This window comes from Macaca fascicularis, chromosome 6, assembly GCF_037993035.2.
Source record: "Macaca fascicularis isolate 582-1 chromosome 6, T2T-MFA8v1.1".
Taxonomy (NCBI): Eukaryota; Metazoa; Chordata; class Mammalia; order Primates; family Cercopithecidae; genus Macaca; species Macaca fascicularis.
In genome coordinates, this window is record NC_088380.1 from 131,071,347 (window position 1) to 131,089,006 (window position 17,660).

The window sequence follows — 17,660 nt, forward strand, 5'->3', positions numbered from 1 at the left end:
TCATATCCAATTGTCAAACAATAATAAAGACTTAATCTAAAATGAAATATTGTTTGTTTAAAAATCCATAAGATGTTTTAACAGCAGGAGAGTGGGGCTTCTACCAATTTAGTGAGAATCTAATGTATTCTATAAATTTATCTCTAGTGTGTACACGAGCTTTGAAAAGAGGAGAATCCCATCTGCCTGTCGAGCAGAGATTAGGGGAGATAGATTAAAATGTTGGTTTTCATCATTCTTACTTAATAAGCAGGAAAAAGCAACTGGAAGCATCTATGACACTTTCTACATTACACAGAGGTTAAATGTGCTCTCTCTGTTCTAGCCACATTGCACTCTGCTTTCAACATACCATGAAACAAATCTGCTAAAATACAATTGTCTTCCTTTAAACCTAGTGTTTGTTTATTTATTCATTTTTTTCGTTTTTTATTATTATTATTATTTTTGAGACCGAGTCTCCCTCTGTCACCCAGGCTGGAGTAGAGTGGCACGATCTCAGCTCACTGCAATCTCCGCCTCCCAGGTTTAAGCAATTCTCCTGCTTCACCTCCCAAGTAGCTGGGAGGCACTACAGGCACATGCCACCACACCCAGCTAATTTTTTGTATTTTTAGTAGAGATGGGGTTTCCCCATGTTAGCCAGCGTGGTCTCAATCTCCTGACCGCGTGATCTACCCATCTCGGCCTCCCAAAGTGCTGGGAGTACAGGCGTGAGCCACCACGCCAAGCATGTTTGTTTATTTTTGCCAGTAATGTCAGGCTATTCTGTAAGACCTCATCCATGGACAAAATGGAGAAAGAAATCCTCCAAAGTTAGGTCTATAGAACACTGGGCTTCCTGATTTTCTCAAAATAAAAAAGTACAAAATGAAAAGAAAGTAATCTGTTTACACTCCAGCTCTAGCTGAGAGCTGGAACGCTGCATTGGACAGTGGCAAATCCTTTCTGGAAACATAGCTGTCAGGTACCATAGGAAGGCATCATCCTCGAGTCTGCAGACTTTTTCAGAGCCCTCTATGAGTCATACAGCTCCAAGTTGGCTTCTCATTTAGCCTCTGACCTGAGAAATAGCTCCACCAAATCCCTAATTTCTCAAGCTACAAAACTCAATGTGCCTCATACTCCTGCTCCTCTGTCGCCAACACCCCTCCATTCAATTAATCACCATGTCCTGTTTTGTTCTCCTGTCTAAATGCTCTTCAAATTATTTTACATCCCAATCCTGCATCCTTCCCAGGCCACTGCCATTGTTGAGGCTTTTGTTGTGTATTAAATGGACCATTGGGCCAGCTCCTAATTCGTCTTCCTACTCCTCATCTCCTTTAATCCATGCTCCATGCTCACCATACACAAATCCAATCAGGCCTCTGTTTATCATCTTTCCCTAGCTTCCCACTGCCTTCATGCTAAAGTGAAAAGTCCTTAACACAGCATACAAAATGGTCTGATCCTTGTCTACCTTTCTGATCTCATGCCCCACGACACTCACAAGTGTGTTTCCCATGGTCAGCCAGGCTCTCAGCTCCACGACCATGTCTCACCTTTCACATCTTTGGACATGCTCACTCATCTCTCATGGGGAAGACCTCTGCTTTGTTCACCTGGCAGGCTTTCACTTATCCTCCAAGATTCACTTCAATTGCCACCTTGCCTATGAAATCCCTTCACATCCTAGTACTTACCTGTTTTTGAACACTTGTTCCAATACACTGAAACTGTTTGTTGATATGCCCGTCTTCATACTACTTCATGACTCCCTTCCAGGACAGGGACCATGATGTCATTCACATATGCTGCACAGTGCCTGGCATAAACCATACTCCAATAAATGTTAACATAGTAATGGCTTAATTGTCTGCAGACATTTTCATAGACTAGGACACAAGAATCCAGGCTGCTTTTCTCAGCAGTACAACATTCTATTCAACCTCCTTAAGGCTTAGAATCTTTAAATATAAAATTATGACAATAAATGGTTAAAAGGGATCTGACTTTCTGTCCAGTTTCCAAATACAATTCTACAAATCTGTGATGTCTAGGATAGCAGCCATGGCCTTTCTTTTTTCAAGAAGGACACTTAAAGTTGTGAACACCAGAACACAAGTCTGCTAGGACCACCTGTGGCCTTTGGTTCTTTATATGTCAAGCTACCTAGGCCACTCCATGCTCATGAAGACGGGAGCATTCAATGAATGAAAGAATAAATGAATGAATACAATCACCTTGTTTATTATATCCTCCACTTTGAATAACAAATGTAAATCTTGGCATTGTGCCCCTGTTTCTAAAGCCTTTTTTTAAAATCAAGGTAGATAGATTTAATAGCTAAAGTTGTTGTTAATTACATATACATATGCATACTGATAGGATCAGAACAGCAATTATATAGCAACACTGGAATCAATCCATAGAATTCTTAGTTTGATGATCAGAAAAAATTACTTTCAAAAGACTAAAAAGTCAATGACAGTTCATTTTAGTTTGCATTTGACTGACGTAAGAAAAACATATCATTGGCATCATATTTTCAATACTTCATCTTGCATAATAAGTGATGCGGGGAAGCTCAAAGGGATCCCAAAGAGCCACTTTCAAAGTCAGATGTCTAACGGGAGAATAGTGTCATAGCAGAGGGAAAATTAACTTTCATTAGTCAGTTTTGGAGGAAATATCTCAAAGCATCATGAAATAATATACATACAAGCATCACACTATTTTTGATAGCTTTAAAATGTGCACCTATACATTTTTAGTGGGTTGTTTTTGCCACAGATGAAAAGATGAGCATGACAGTAATGAAGTTGTAGAGATGCTTGATTCACTTTTTTCCCAGGCAGACCAATTAGTAATTGTAGCCTCTGAAAGAATCACTTTGTAGCTCTCTGTCAAGGGAAATACTGCCGAACGTCCCAGGAGGAAAAAAAAAAAAGATAGCATTTGATTTGCCTCTGCTGTGACAGCCTTCCTTTTCTCTGAGAAAGATGCTGGCCTCCCTCACACTATGGCCCTGAAAGCTTGGTTTGTCCTCTCTTCAATGCATAATCCAGAGTATGCTGACGTCCGGCAAAGTGCCGCTGAAGAAATCCACTCCAGGTGCCAGGAGCTAGCAGAAAACAATATATTACTGATGCGCTAATCGGCAGCCTTTTTAGTTGTAAAAGAAATAAATGCCACCTCACACTGACTTAAGGCAAAAGGGGATCTGGTGACTCAAAGCCATCAAGAACCTGCCTGATCATCTCTCCTTTCTGCTTTCCTCTCCATCAGCTCCTATCTCCAGCAGGATCTCCTGTGTCATGGCCCAGATTTACACACTTAGCAACCTATCCACGACATAGATCTTCTCTTTCATGATAACTTTGAACAAAGGTCCCAGGCAGGGCTGCCACTGTCCATTCTAGATCACATGACTATCACAAAATAACCAATTCCTGGTCACTGTAGCCAGAGAGATAGTGCTCTGATTGTCAGGCCTAGGTCAGCTGGGGGCTCCTGGAGCTGGGAAGAGGGTTACTGAGAATGAAACAGGTAATCCTCTAACAAAAAACCAGGGCACTGCATCCAGAAGGGAAGGGATGCTGAGAAGGCAAAAAAAAAAAAAGGTTGACTACAACGTTGAGTCACACTTTTTCTTCTAAGATGTAAACATGTTTTCTACATAATTAAAAGAAAAAGCAGAAATGAAGGCAGGGGGCATGTGCTTCTTCTCAACAGATGCACACTCCTGGGCTACCTCAACCACCTCACGATTTCACCTTACAGCTGTCCCTCCTAGAGTTCCCCAAATCCTCCATGTAAGATCAAAAAAAAACAAGCAGCCTGCTGGTCATCCTCACCCGCATGATCAGCAGTCACTTCAAGCTGAACTCATCCACAACAGACCTCACCACATGTGCACAGAGCCTACTACTTCTCCTGGAGTCTCTATTTCAGCAAGTGCAACCACCATTGCCATCACCCTAGTGACCTCGAAATAACCAATCCCTGCCCTTATCTCATCTCCCACCTTCAGTGCCACCCATCCCACAGCAATCGCCAAATCCTGCCAATTCTTCCTTCTAAATGTAGTGTTCTTCTAAGTTGTCCCTTCAGCTCCATCTTTAGTCCCACAGGTCAGGGTCCTCATCATGTCTCGTGTGGAGCCCGAAGGGATTCTAAGAGGCTCTTCCAGCCTGTGCCTTCTTCCCTCCTGAGTGGCTGCCAGAAGGATCCTCCCCTCCCTCAAATCTGACCAAGTCACTCCCCACTCTTCAACCTTGCAGGAGTTCTCCTTCATCTACCCCTGTGGTTTCCCAATGAAACTTACATAGAAGCCCAGGGTATTAATTTCCAATGGCTGTTGTAACAAATTACCACGAACTTCATGGTTTCAAGCAACGCAAGTTAATTCTCTCAGCTTTCTGGAGGCCAGAAGTCCCAAATCAAAGTGTGGTCAGGGCTGGCTCCTTCTGGAGGCTCTGAAGGAGAGTCCATTGCACGCCTGTCTCCTAGCAGCTGCTAACTGTGGCAATCCTTGGTGTCCATGGCTTGTAGACACATCCCTTCACTCTCTGCCTACATCTTCACATGGCCTTCTCCACTGTGTTTCTCCTCAGGGTCTGTATGTCTCAAATCTCCCTTATAAAAACACTAGTCATTGGATTTAGGATCCAATTAATCCACCCATTTAATCCAAAATGATATCTTGAGATCTTTAATTACATCTGCAAAGACCCTGTTTCCAAATAAGGTCACATTGACAAGTACCAGGGATTAGAATTTGGGCGTATATTTTGGGGGAATGCAATTTAACTAGCAACACCCAATATATGCAATAACGGTTACAAGATAAATCCCAAGCCCTCGTAAATGTTTTTTTTGGAGATGGAGTGTCACTCTGTTGCCCAGGTTGGAGTGCAATGGTGGTCAGCTCACTGCAACCTCCACCTCCTGGATTCAAGTGATTCTCCTGCCTCAGCCTCCCAAGTAGCTGGGATTACAGGTTCACACCACCACACCCAGTTAATTTTTTGTATTTTTAGTAGAAATGGGTTTTCACTATGTTGGCCAGGCTAGTCTTGAACTCCTGACCTCAGGTGATCCACCCGTCTCGGCCTCCCAACGTGCTGGGATTGCAAGTACGAGCCACCGTGCCCACCCCCCCTTGTAAATCTTGATCCCATGGTTACTGTGACTTGGGCCCATCCTCCTTCGATCTAGCTCCCCTCCATTGGCTATCTCCATCATCATTGGCTCTCCTCCTGGCTTTGTGCCCCAGTCCTACCCAAGGCTATTTTCTACCCCTGTGTCTTTTCGCCTTCTGAAACTTCTACCTGGGATGTTTTTCCTGACTTGCTCCCATATCACCTGAATGTGACCATCCTAGGACTAAGATACCAAAACAGAGGTCTTACTGGCAATCAGAAGCAAAACTTAACACTACAGCTGGAATTGGCTTTTCAATGTTTAAGAAAAAATCTAACCAATTGCCACTTTTTTAAAACAAGGATATTCGTATATTAAAAAATCGGAATTCCCAGCTTCTCTTTGGCAGCATTAGCCCGGTTTCTGGCGTAGTAGCGTGAGTCCAGAGCTACGAGTAGCAGGGCTGCCCACCTTGGCCTTCATGTATTCTGCAATTCACATCCAGTTTATCTCCAGGCCTCTGGCACTTACCGCATTAGCACTGGTCCTGTAGGCCCTTGAGTTCATCCTCTGCCTTAAGATTTCTGTCCTAGACTGAGCTGCCTTTTCTACAGGGAAACCTCAGCTCAGCCTGCCCCTCCAGCCTCCCATTTGTTCTGGTCTTGCTTCACCACCTGCCCCAAGGAGAGGCCACTTCAAGCACACACAAAATCTCCCTCATGACCTGGCACTGTTTCCTGTTCTCTCCCTACCACTCTCTTTCACAATATACTATATATCCTATACATTATGTATTATACATTAATTACAAAATTAATCCATAAACCGCAGCATCAAGACCAAAGTAAGGCACCACTGCCCATGCCCAAACGCCTGCATACCTTTCCCATTTCCAGGCTGTTGTAGCTCGTCATTTTACCCTGGTGTTACCAATACTAAAATGGCATGGAGGTTGGAAAAGAAAATGGTAGGATTTATCTTACTCCATATATCCATCCAGCAATCCAGCTATTCCTCACTTTCTACCTAAATTTCTGAAAAAATAGAAACTGGCAGCCAGCTACCCAGATAAATTTTAATTAAAAGAGTAAATTAGGCCAGGTATGGTGGCTTACACCTGGAATCCTAGCACTTCGGGAGGCAGATTACCTGAGGTCAGGAGGCTGAGACCAGCCTGGCCAACATGGCAAAACCCCATCTCTACTAAAATACAAAAAAATTAGCTGGGCATGGTGGTGTGTGTCTGTGATCCCAGCTACTTGGGAGGCTGAGGCAGGAGAATCACTTGAACCCGAGAGGTGAAAGTTGCAGTGAGCTGCGATCGCACCACCGCACTCCAGCCTGGGTGACAAAGCCGGACTCCACCTCAGATAAATAAATAGTAGATTGCTTTAATTATTCCTCTGCCTTCTTTGTAAACTTGCTCTCTGGAGGCATCTCAAGAGATAGCCAAACTCTCTCCAGGATTTTCACCAAAGCATGTTGCCAAGCCCCTTGCTGAAGAAAGCCTCCCCATACCCCAGCACTCCTGAGTCTGTCCTTTACTTTGAAACAGTCAAGACAGGTTGTATACGGCAAGATAAAATGCCAGGATGGGGACATTTGTTCTGCCCAGCTTGCAAGCTTGCCCTCGTGTGCCATACGTCAGATTTCTAAGAACACTGTTCATTTTTCCAAAAATGAGCCTCACACATTCATAGGAACTTCCTGTCTCCACCAAAGCATTCTTCATAACCAAGCAGACAAAAGAGAAATGTTGGGAAATGATCTCGTGCTCAGAATCCATGTCAGCAAATGCCTTATGATCAGGAAGTGAGTGTTATTTAAGTGTGAGATGGTTCCTCTCTAAAACAATGGTGCCCAGAAAATAACTACAATCATGTTATTTTATTACTTTGCCGTTGTGCTTGTATATTTTTAACCACTGCATGGTGCTTTTTGCACCTATATTGTACTTTATTATACCCTGAAGGTATCACTTAAGTGTATATTTTCATTTTAGGGCATATGGTTTGCAGTTTTTCAACAATTGAAATAAGTTGGAGTTGGAGTAAAGTAATTTGAGAAGAGGCCAGTCTTGGAAGTCTGTACTTTTAAAGACTTTGAGTTTGGGGAAAACATTTGTTTTACTTATTTACTGTGGTTAAAAGGACCATTACATTTGCTTGTTAATCAGTCATAAGCTGAGAAAGGATAGCTTCTTTAGAGCCTCAGAAAATGGCCCTCTGGCCACCAACATATTTTCCATTTCGGCTCTGTAATAAAACAGTATTCAGTAAATGAAAGACATTGGCATTTGTTTGGATTTCTTTTTTGAACTTTTTATATAAAACACTTCTGTTCCATTAGGATAATCCTATTTGACTTGCTTCTCTCAGTCAAAGAAAAGGAAAAAACTATTATGAGAGAGCCAGGAACAAAGGATTTCCCACCCCTGGTTGGGCTTTTGATCCTCACATGGTCATAACAGGCCTCCGGCAGTAGCCAATAACTTCCGGCTTCAAAGGAGGGGAAGCAGGCTTAAAATGAATGCACCGCCCAATGATGCCATGAGGTTTGGGCTGGCAGATTGCTCTCCTGACCCCTGTGTACAATCACTTTCTGCCCTCTGTGATGGATACAATTACAACTGTTTTTACCTACAGAGAAACCCCCACTACTATTTTATGGCCAGTGAATTTGCCTGCCCGTGTCTAATACAGTCATGGTGTTGAACTCGACCATGTCGCACTATGCTTATGTTAAGATTATCAAAGAATGTGGAGCACTGAGTCCCTTTTGTTCTTTATAAAAAATACCAGAGCAGAAACCAATAGTTTGTCAAACAATTCACCATAGCAAGATTTTAATAAATGAGTCTTTTTGCTGAGATAGCAATTGCTTTACACAGAAAAAAGATATAAATTCCATGCTGCCCTGGATCTACCCAAACAAGAAAAAACATTCATAATTCTGGAAATTTTCTAGTTCAGCAACTCTATCAACTTTCAATTAACCTCAGAAGCCAGGCCATTACTGCTGCCAGATTAGCTCAAAAACTCTCCAGGACCCTTTAACTCTTTACACCGGGCCTTTTCCACATTTATTTGTCTATTTCTTCTTTCTGTCCTCTGCCTCCTCCACTTTCTACTCCTTTATATCCTTCTTGATCTACCACACCTCAGTGGTGAAGGTGGGCAAAGATGGCTGCCATTGTGGTATCAGCAGGAACTAAACTTACTTGGGAAGTCAGACAAGGGGATGCAATCCCCATAAACATGGAAAATGCATATTGATTCTATGTTATCAAGCTCCGCCTTTCCCATAGGTTGCACGTGGCAAGATAAAATGCCAGGATGGGGACATTTGTACTGCCCAGCTTCCAAGCTTGCCCTCATGTGCCATATGTCAGATTTCTAAGAACACTGTTCATTTTTCCAAAAATGAACCTCACACATTCATAGGGCAGCTCAAACTTCTTGTCCCCACCAAAGCATTCTTCATAACCAAGCAGACAAAAAAAGAGTTGTTGGGAAACGATCTCGTGCTCAGAATCCATGGCAGCAAATGCCTTATGATCAGGAAGTGAGTGTTATTTAAGTGTGAGATGGTTCCTCTCTAAAACAATGGTGCCCAGAAAATAACTATAATCATGTTATTTTATTACTTTGCCGTCATGCTTGTGTATTTTTAACCACTGCACTGTGCAAAGGAACTCCTTGCTCTTCTCTTTCATGAGTTTTCTTTGTTTCTACCCACTTTCCCCCATCTTTGCTACCCTTCTTTGAAGTATTTGCTCATATCATTCTCCCTTTACAGAATGCCCTCCCTGAATCTATTTATATAAATCTACTCTTCACTTCAAAATACAACTTAATTGCTTCTCTTTTTCCAAGCATTCTATGATCAAAAGAGCAGGTCATGGACTTCTCTGCCTTGAATTCATGTAGCACTCACTGTCCAGAGCAAGGTTTTCATTCACGCAACGGAACTTGTTTAAGCACCTACTATATCCTTAACATAATGCCAAGCCCTGCACTGTATGACATTTTCTAAATGAATAAAATCTACTTTATCAAAGAAGAAAAGATATCACATGACACAAATATCTATACAACAATGTAGAAGATGATGCATGTCTTGAAAGATACATAATTTTATAATTCAAAAGAAGGAGACAGATGACTTCTCTCCAGGGAAATTGCTTCAAGGATTTGTTTGCTGTGCCAGTCTAGAAGGAATGCTGATCTCTATCACATTATTATTTGTGGCCCTGGAGTCATCCCTCTTGCCTTTCATCATTTGTTGCCTTGCATTGTTCACTTGCATTTTTAGATGCTTCTGTCTTGCCACTATAACTAGATATGAGCTCGAAATGAACTGAAATCTTGCCTTATATTTTATATGGTTCCCTCACTACGCTTTATCTAATAGTTACAGAGTAAATATTTTTTAACCCAACAAACCCTTATTTAACCCCTACTGATTTCCAGACTCTGTGCAGGGTAGTTAAGGATGGCAGCCAACTTCCGCAGAGAGAGACCTGGCCAGGAACCATTCCACTATGGAGGTGAAGAATAAACAGAACTTTATAGATGAGTGATGGTTTACCAGATGGACAAGGAGAGAAGTATTCCTGATGCAAGAAGAGGTTGTCCAAAGGCCTGACAAACCAAGAAATAGGAAACAGAAATTGAGGCAGGAGAGGTCTTTATTGGCCATACTAATATCTTACCCTAGAGTCTCTGACATCCACAAAAAAATGTAGTATTATTGCAGTGAGATGAAATCAGGCCACTGCACTCCAGCCTGGGCAATAGTGTCAGACTCAGTCTCAAAAAAGAAAAGAAAAGAAAAGAAAAGAAAAAGAAATGCAGAATTAGTTCAACCACTATTCTTATTTTTATGTTAAATGTAGAATTTGTAACATTGTATTGTAAATTATAAAACAGAACAAAAATTCTATTTTCAGGTTGTAGTTTTTCCTTACCTTCAATCTGACAAGATCATCTAAATCCGTGTCTCCCTTAAATAAACAATTTGGTCAGTTAGCCCATCCTAGGGTCACCACTTCTCCAGATTATTAAAGAGAAATTAATTTAACAAACAGATGTCTTCTTATCAGATACAATACTGTCCCTTCCTAAAGAAGCATTCCAAGCAAGATTCCTTTAGAGCAAACACATAAATTAGTACTGGCACTTGAAGTTGTAAATCAAGAAGCATTTTTTGGTAAAAGTTCTAGCCAATGGCTACTTCCACGTGGCTTCTCTGAGATTTGCCAGTATTTCCAGAAGGAAGGAAGCAACTGTATGAAATTTGATCTCCATAGTTGGACTTCGTCATCACTTCGTCACTGGCTACCCTTCCCCACTGCTATCCTTTCATGAAAGTCAAAAGTTTCTTTCTCATCCCAAAACCTTCTGGAGATTCCTGTCTTATGAACTATGAAAATGTATGTTACTGGACAAGTACATATTTCATTTGAAATCCCATCTCTGTTTTAATAAATGCATTATTCCTAATATAATACCACATATACTGGACATGTTTGTCTGGATCAGACTTATTTTTTTCCCAAAGGCTATAGGACAAGAGACATTTAAAATTTAAGTAGGCCATAGGCTACTTAAGGCTATAGGACAAGAGACATTTAAAATTGAAGGTGAAAGGGATTTGGTTTTAAAAGGTTACTAAGAAAGCTATTAGTAGAACAATTTCAAAGGTGGCTACTCTGTGGACATTTCTATATTTTTATTGGGTACAAATTGGACAATGGAAAGCATTTAATTGACAAGTTGGGGGGAATACAAATAAGTGTGAATTTTATGCTTAGCTAATAAGCATACAAAACAAATTATGTGAAAATTTTGTCTAAAGGAGAATGGAATATAATTTCAAGAAACTCTCTAAGTGACTCAAGGGATATTAATGACCACACAGAAAAGTGGGAAGTAAATGTAACATGTAGCAGAGCAGGGTTGGAGTCAGACACTCATACCACGGATAACTATTTGTCATTTTCCCCGTGACCCCATAGCTCTCCAAGCTCCTACGGAGAAGAGAGTTTCTGTGTGGAGTAGCAATAGCCATGTTTTCACCAACTCTGAAACAATCCAATTTGAATCTACCCTTCATGAAGAGGGCTGCCTATTCTCTAATAACAGAAGTTTCCCCCTTCTTTCCTCTTCTAAGTCCTGTGCTCAGGCTTAAAGCCACAGTAAAGAATCAACTGACACCATTCAGGCAATAGTTTCTAGCAAAATCTGACTCCTCCCTATGCCACATGTCATTTAAGGCAATCAGTGCGTCACTGAGACCTACAAAGGTCCTGGCTACTCATCACTCCTGCTCTTCCCTGAGCAGCCCCTTGCTCCTCTCACTTCACTGATCCCTTTTAGGATCAGCCTACTTGAGACTGCTCCTGACAGCTGTGTATGGCACAGCTTCCTTCCCCACTACACCTGCCTTCCCGCATTACACCTCTCCAAGGCATTAGCTCACATCGATAATCACTGAGCAGATCTGCTCTGCTGCCAGCTATGCAGGGACAGGACTGAGTAGGAATCAATATATCCCAGGACCAACTAGAAGACAAGCGACATCAACATTTCTGCCCTTTGAGAGAGTCAGGACGCTGGGAAAGAGAGACAAAGGGGCTGAGGGAGGGGGGTTGAATCAGTCTGGGCTCAGTAGGGTGTGCTTGTGGAGTGCCAGCCCTGAAGTTATTGCTCTTTCAAAGTCAGATAAAAAAATAACATGAGACAATTTGTTCAATTTAGTCCATCTTCTCCATAGGGAAGAGAAAAGTGGAACCAGCTTTGCCAACATGGCAAGTTCAGCCAGTAAACTGGGTTCTCCATGACTTTGATCTGAAAGAGCCTGTATAGCCACGGTGTTGGCAGTTTTGTCACACTTAGAGCTGGAGGGCAATCACTGGGGCTGTCCTCGGGGGAGTGGCCTGGGCTACCATATTGGAAGCAACAGGATGGTCCATTGGTTGTTTTAGCTGGGGTTTTATGCTAGGAACTTAATTACTAAGCATAAAGAGGAAGATTTCCTCAGCTCTCATGATCCACCATATGAAGGCGATTTGTTAGAAGAAAAAAAAGACATTTAATGACCTCTCTTTAGGGTCTCTTAGACCCAAATCATCCTCCACATCTAGGTGAGAGGCTCCCTTCAGATGAATGGACTAAAGCCTAGGATTATAACCAATCACGTCCCTCAACTCTCCCTCCTCCTGTTCCTCACAACTTAATTAATGCCATAACCAACACCCCTGTTGCCTAATCCAGGAAACTCAAACCCTACTTTGTCTCTACAACTAGCACCTCCTATTCAATCTATCACAAAATCCTATTGAATCTGCCTTCTAAACATCATCCTTGTTTCAACTCTAGCTTGGGCCACCATCGTCTCCTGTCCATCCTGCACAGGTCCAGAGAAGTATACTCTCAAAATGTAAACAGAATTATGTCGCCCTCTTCCAGATTAAAATCTATCAATTCCTTTTCACTGGTTGTCATTAGGATAGTCTAAACTCCTGACTCTTGCCAGCAAGGCTCTTCATGGTCCAGCTTTTGCTAGTGTTTCAGATCACATCTCCTTGTATTTACATTTCATCCCTCCACATACCAGTCCACTCACACATACAAACACATATGCAGACACATAATACACTCCATGATTTAGCCATATTAAATATTCAGCTCTTTGAATGAGTCACACTTTTTCCCTTACCTTGCTGAATACTTTACCCTCACCTTATAGGATACTCTTCCTCCTACTCATTAGTACTTACCTTACAAGTCAGTTCCTCTGGGAAGCTTTCCGTGAACAACCGACCTGTATCTTCATAGTTTTTAGAGAAGTTTGGTGCAAGATATAATTATGGCTGCTGATTGCATTCAGATGCATTTAATTTTAGTAGCATCTCCTATTTGCATATTTACCTGGTAAGTAACCATGGAACACAAATGACGTTTTATTCTTGTCCCTTGTGTCCTCAGCATAACCCTCTTAAATAATTCTGCCTTCCTGGGAAATGTGGTGTACTATAAACTTTCGCTGTGCAAACTTAGGCACTTTACAGGGCTGTGCAGCAACTGATTTATGCATTCTTTGTATAAAACATTTAATTGACTCAAATTGCAAAACAGAAGAGATGTGTATTTGACGGCAACTATCTACAAAAGGAGTAATACATTTGCCACCAGATGATCATAATTGCACTTCACAAAAACTGGAAGATTTCACCATTATGTATTTTTGTTATTTTTAAAAGCCTCTTTGGTAAACACAGCCTCTGGCCTTGCGGTCTTCACTAGCTAGCTCCATTTGATTGTGATTGTTCATCTTCATTAGGAGCTTCACCTGTAATTGAGTGTATTTAAGAGAAAACCTGGTGGGTATTTTAACACAACTTGCAGTTGCTTTCATGCTCCAAATCAGAGATTCTATCCTGTTGATTTTGCTCATTCCTAAGTTATTTCTTTGACTTGGCCACTTGAATAAATTCTTATATTTGGATCCATCCTAAACGGAAGCCTGGTATTCAAGATATTATTTGATCAATATCTTAAGAGTTTAATGGCCTTCATTTATTCTCCTCCATTTCAGTTTTACAGGTGTGTTTTAAACTTCAAAGGCCTTCCAAGTAACTCAGATGTACTATAACTTCTCCTATCATCTGAAAAAGATGGCCCGCTCACTGAGGTTTGGAAATATTTTGCTCTATAGAGACTCAAAGATACATGTTAGGCTCTTTCAAGATGCACAAAAGAGACGTGCTCAGGTTACTTGTAAAAGGTCATGGGATTTGTTGTACATGTTTATTAACCAGAGTTCTTTTCATCCTCTCTTCATTATGGTAGAGGCTCCCCTATCAACCTCACTCCCTGGACTCTCTTTCCCTCATTCAAATAACAAGGCTCATGGCATTCACTGCCTCAAGGGAGGGTTACTGCAGTAAAAAGTAAAGAAAAATAAAGTCTGACTGGGTAGAGTTTCAAGGTTCTGGTATCCTGAGAAGAGCCAGAAATCAAATACATGAAAAAGCAAAAGGAATAAGAACTACTGCCCCTTCCCCTGCGTATACATCAAGATCACCTTGGCTTCCCAAGGGTGGGGAAAGAAGGGTGCTGAGGGAAGGAACCAAAGGAAAGGGACATGTACAGGTTTGCAATGAGAAGGGGCTTGGAGTGACCGTGAGGCAGCAGTGACATCAGGTCCCTGGGTTGCCTGGCCTCTCCTCCTTCAATATCCCCTGTATTGCCAGCAGCAAGCAGCTTCTGGGAACTGCTCACCTCTGCAGACTGTCTAGTCCTTACCTGCAAGCAATGCACCCCGCTTCTCTAAAGAACTGTGCTGTCTCTCCTTCCCATATTGCACCCCACAAAAACCCCCTGTGACAGCAGGCAGTACTTCCTCAGTGAACCTCTGGGAGTACAATGCCAATCTGGCCCCAGATGTTGTCAGTCTCAACAACCTACCCAGTTTCAATAAGCCTCAAAGAAGGACAGGGAATTGGATACCCCGTGGGGAACAAGTAGGATGAAAAGAAACGTCCCTGCACCTGTACGCGGATACAACTGGGCTTAAGCTTCCTCAAACCCCACTTCCTTCTCACCCTCGGCCCCTGAACCAGGAAATGGTAAAACACACTATTAAATAAGAATTCACAGGAAAGCCAGGAAGTCAGCAAATCATCCCAATTAAGCCCAGCCAAACCTCACAGAGGCCAGAATATCATTCAAGACACAATGCCACCAAGAGCAGCCACGAAACCATCTTGTCCCCTCAGCAGCTAACTTCTGCTGTTGCCCTCTCAGGTGCTGCACAAGAGTGGGTGATGCAGCTTCTCTCCCTGTAGCTGAGTCTCTAATTGGTCTCCCTCTGCTGTAACCAACTAATGCCAAGAGTCTGAAGTTCAAAGCCACTCAAGTGACAAAGTGGCAGGGTTGGCCGGTTAGCTCATGAAGAGCTGAAATGAAGACTAGGGCCACACTCTTTTTAGGTCACATGTCAGCCTATGAGTCAGCTGCCATTGGAGAGAACACCAGTTACTGGTCAAGTCCAGTGAAACCAAACCCAGAAGAAGGACTGTGGTGTGGTGACTATGCTGAGACTTCACAGAAAGAAACAGAGTAACTGTCAGGTGCTTTACATACCAGGCTAGGAAAGGATGTTAGGATTAAAATGCTGTCTGCATTTCAGTTCCTAGGACCCAAAAGCCAGAGATGAAGTAATCCAGCTGATGTCACACAACTCATCTGGAATAAAAAAACAGGTTTTATTGTAGAACTCAAAGTATACAGTACACGTATAAAATGAGGGGCATACATAACACTTGTCAAGTTTGCCAAAATTCCAATGACTTTTTTTTCTGATGTGTCCAGATAGAGATGTGGCAGCATTGCCCATGCAGAAGGCACAATACCTGAAAAGCGGATGACTTGGTTCTCAAATGCAACCAAGAATGCATTTAGGAGGCCAAGGCAGGAAGATTGTTTGAACCCAGGAGTTCAAGATCAGTCTAAGCAACATAGTGAGTCCCTGTCTCTACAGAAAAAAAAAAAAAAAAAAGCTGTGCATGGTAGTGTGCACATAGGTAGTCCCAACTACTTAAGAAGATGAGGTAGGAGGATTGCTTGAGCCCAGGAAGTTTGGGCTGCAGTGAGCCATGGTGGCAATGCTGCACTCCAGCCTGAACAGCAGAGCAAGACTCTGTCTCAAAAAAAAAAAAAAAAAAAAAAAAAAAAAAAAAAAAAAACAATGCATTAAGGAACAAGGGCTAACTCTCCTGGACTAGAAGGTTTGTAAGTCCTTGAGCCTAGCCAGCAGTATCTCTCTCCCACAGGGTAGGAAGGAGAATACAAAGGCTGCGGCTGCTCCACAAGCCAAAATCACTAGTGTCTAGGCCCATGTGCATTTGTGGCATGGGCTGAATACTGGAGGCCCTTGGACTTTGCAAAGTGTCTCATGTCTATGCAATGCTCTCTTCAGTTGCCTTTTCTGTACTGGCAAAAGACTGGTTACATTCGTGCCCAAAGATATGAACTTGAGCTATTCAAGATGTTTTACAACCATTTCTGTGATAACTCCATGAACACACACTCAAAAGCCATAGATTCTGTACAATTGCGTACTATACTTAATAAGGCTTTGGGGGTAGTGTTGGGACAAAATCTATGGAACTTTGTCACTAAAGCCCTAAGAAAAACAATAACAACTCTCATAAATATACAGTCACAGTTAACTTTCTATTGGCATTAGCACTCAATGCCACAGTTTATCATTTGCAATCTTAACCTGAAACTTCTGCTTCCTCCTCCTTAATGAAATAAGCTCTTGAAGGCATGATGTGCTTCTAATAGAGACCAGTTTCATCAAAACCAAAAACTATATCCTTTGTTTTAATACAGAAAGAATTTTTCTTTTTTGAGATGGAGTCTTGCTCTGTTGCCCAGGCTGGAGTGCAGTGGCCCAATCTCGGCTCACTGCAAGCTCCACCTCCCGGGTTCACACCATTCTCCTGCCTCAGCCTCCCAAGTAGCTGGGACTACAGGCACCCACCACCAAACCTGGCTAATTTTTTTGTATTTTTAGTAGAGGCAGTGTTTCATCGTATTAGCTAGGATGGTCTCGATCTCCTGACCTCATGATCCACCCGCCTCGGCCTCCCAAAGTGCTGGGATTACAGGCGTGAGCCACCGTGCCTGGCCTACAGAAAGAAATTTTTTTAGTCTTTTTATCTACACCCTCAGCTTCCTCAGATAGCTTAACACATTGAAAAATGTCATAGTTCTTAAAGCCAGTAAATCAGCCATGGTGTTAAAAATAGACCAAAAGAGTAGAATGGATTCATCTCTTTGCACTTTCTATTAAGATATGCATTAGGTCTCTCAAATTAAAACCAGAGCAGAAATTCTCCAAAGCTAGCAACCAGAAATGCAGGTAAAATCTAGATAAAGGAATAAGCATCCCCAGAGCTTTTATCTCATTAAAAAAAAAAAAAAAGACAAGGATGAGGGAGGTGAAAGGAGATGGGATCATCTGGGTTCTGACAGTCACATGAACACTGATGGTGAGGAGGTGAAGATGAGGACTTTAGTAAAGGAATAATGTTCTCATCATAAATTCAAACTCTTTTCATGCTGTTTCTTGCCCTTGTTCCTTGTCAAACCACCTCCTATGCCTCTGTGGTACACATCCCCTATAAAAATGACTGATCCAGTCTAACCCATCAGGCACGCATAGGTCAGCACCATGTGAGAAACTCCCTCGGGTGCTATCTCAGCACCAAGGAGAGCTCCAGGCCAATTGCGATAGCAGGCCATTTGTGCTTTTCCTTCTGAGCAACTAAGGAAAATCCAGTCCATCTCACTCCTTCACTTAGCTTTTGGTGTGCATGTACTCCAGGAGGATTTCAATTTTATATCTCAATAACTTACGTCATTCCTCTCCCAGATTAGGCAGGTCCCATCCCACTGCATTTCACCAGAATGCTATTCCAAAATGTGGTCTGGATCCAGGCTAGGGTAAAACAAAAG

The 17,660-nt window shown here is 42.1% G+C and overlaps 1 long non-coding RNA gene across 1 annotated transcript in view; it reads right to left on the bottom strand.

The window, feature by feature from the left end:
- The window catches only part of LOC102147320 (uncharacterized), a 68,161-nt gene that overhangs the window by 48,948 nt on the left and 1,553 nt on the right, over nucleotides 1–17,660 (bottom strand). The window contains exons 2-3 of the long non-coding RNA XR_006698843.2: nucleotides 17,562–17,643; nucleotides 15,279–15,380 (exon numbers count right to left, since the gene is read on the bottom strand). This is a non-coding gene — a long non-coding RNA (uncharacterized lncRNA). The remainder of the gene's footprint in view (nucleotides 1–15,278; nucleotides 15,381–17,561; nucleotides 17,644–17,660) is intronic.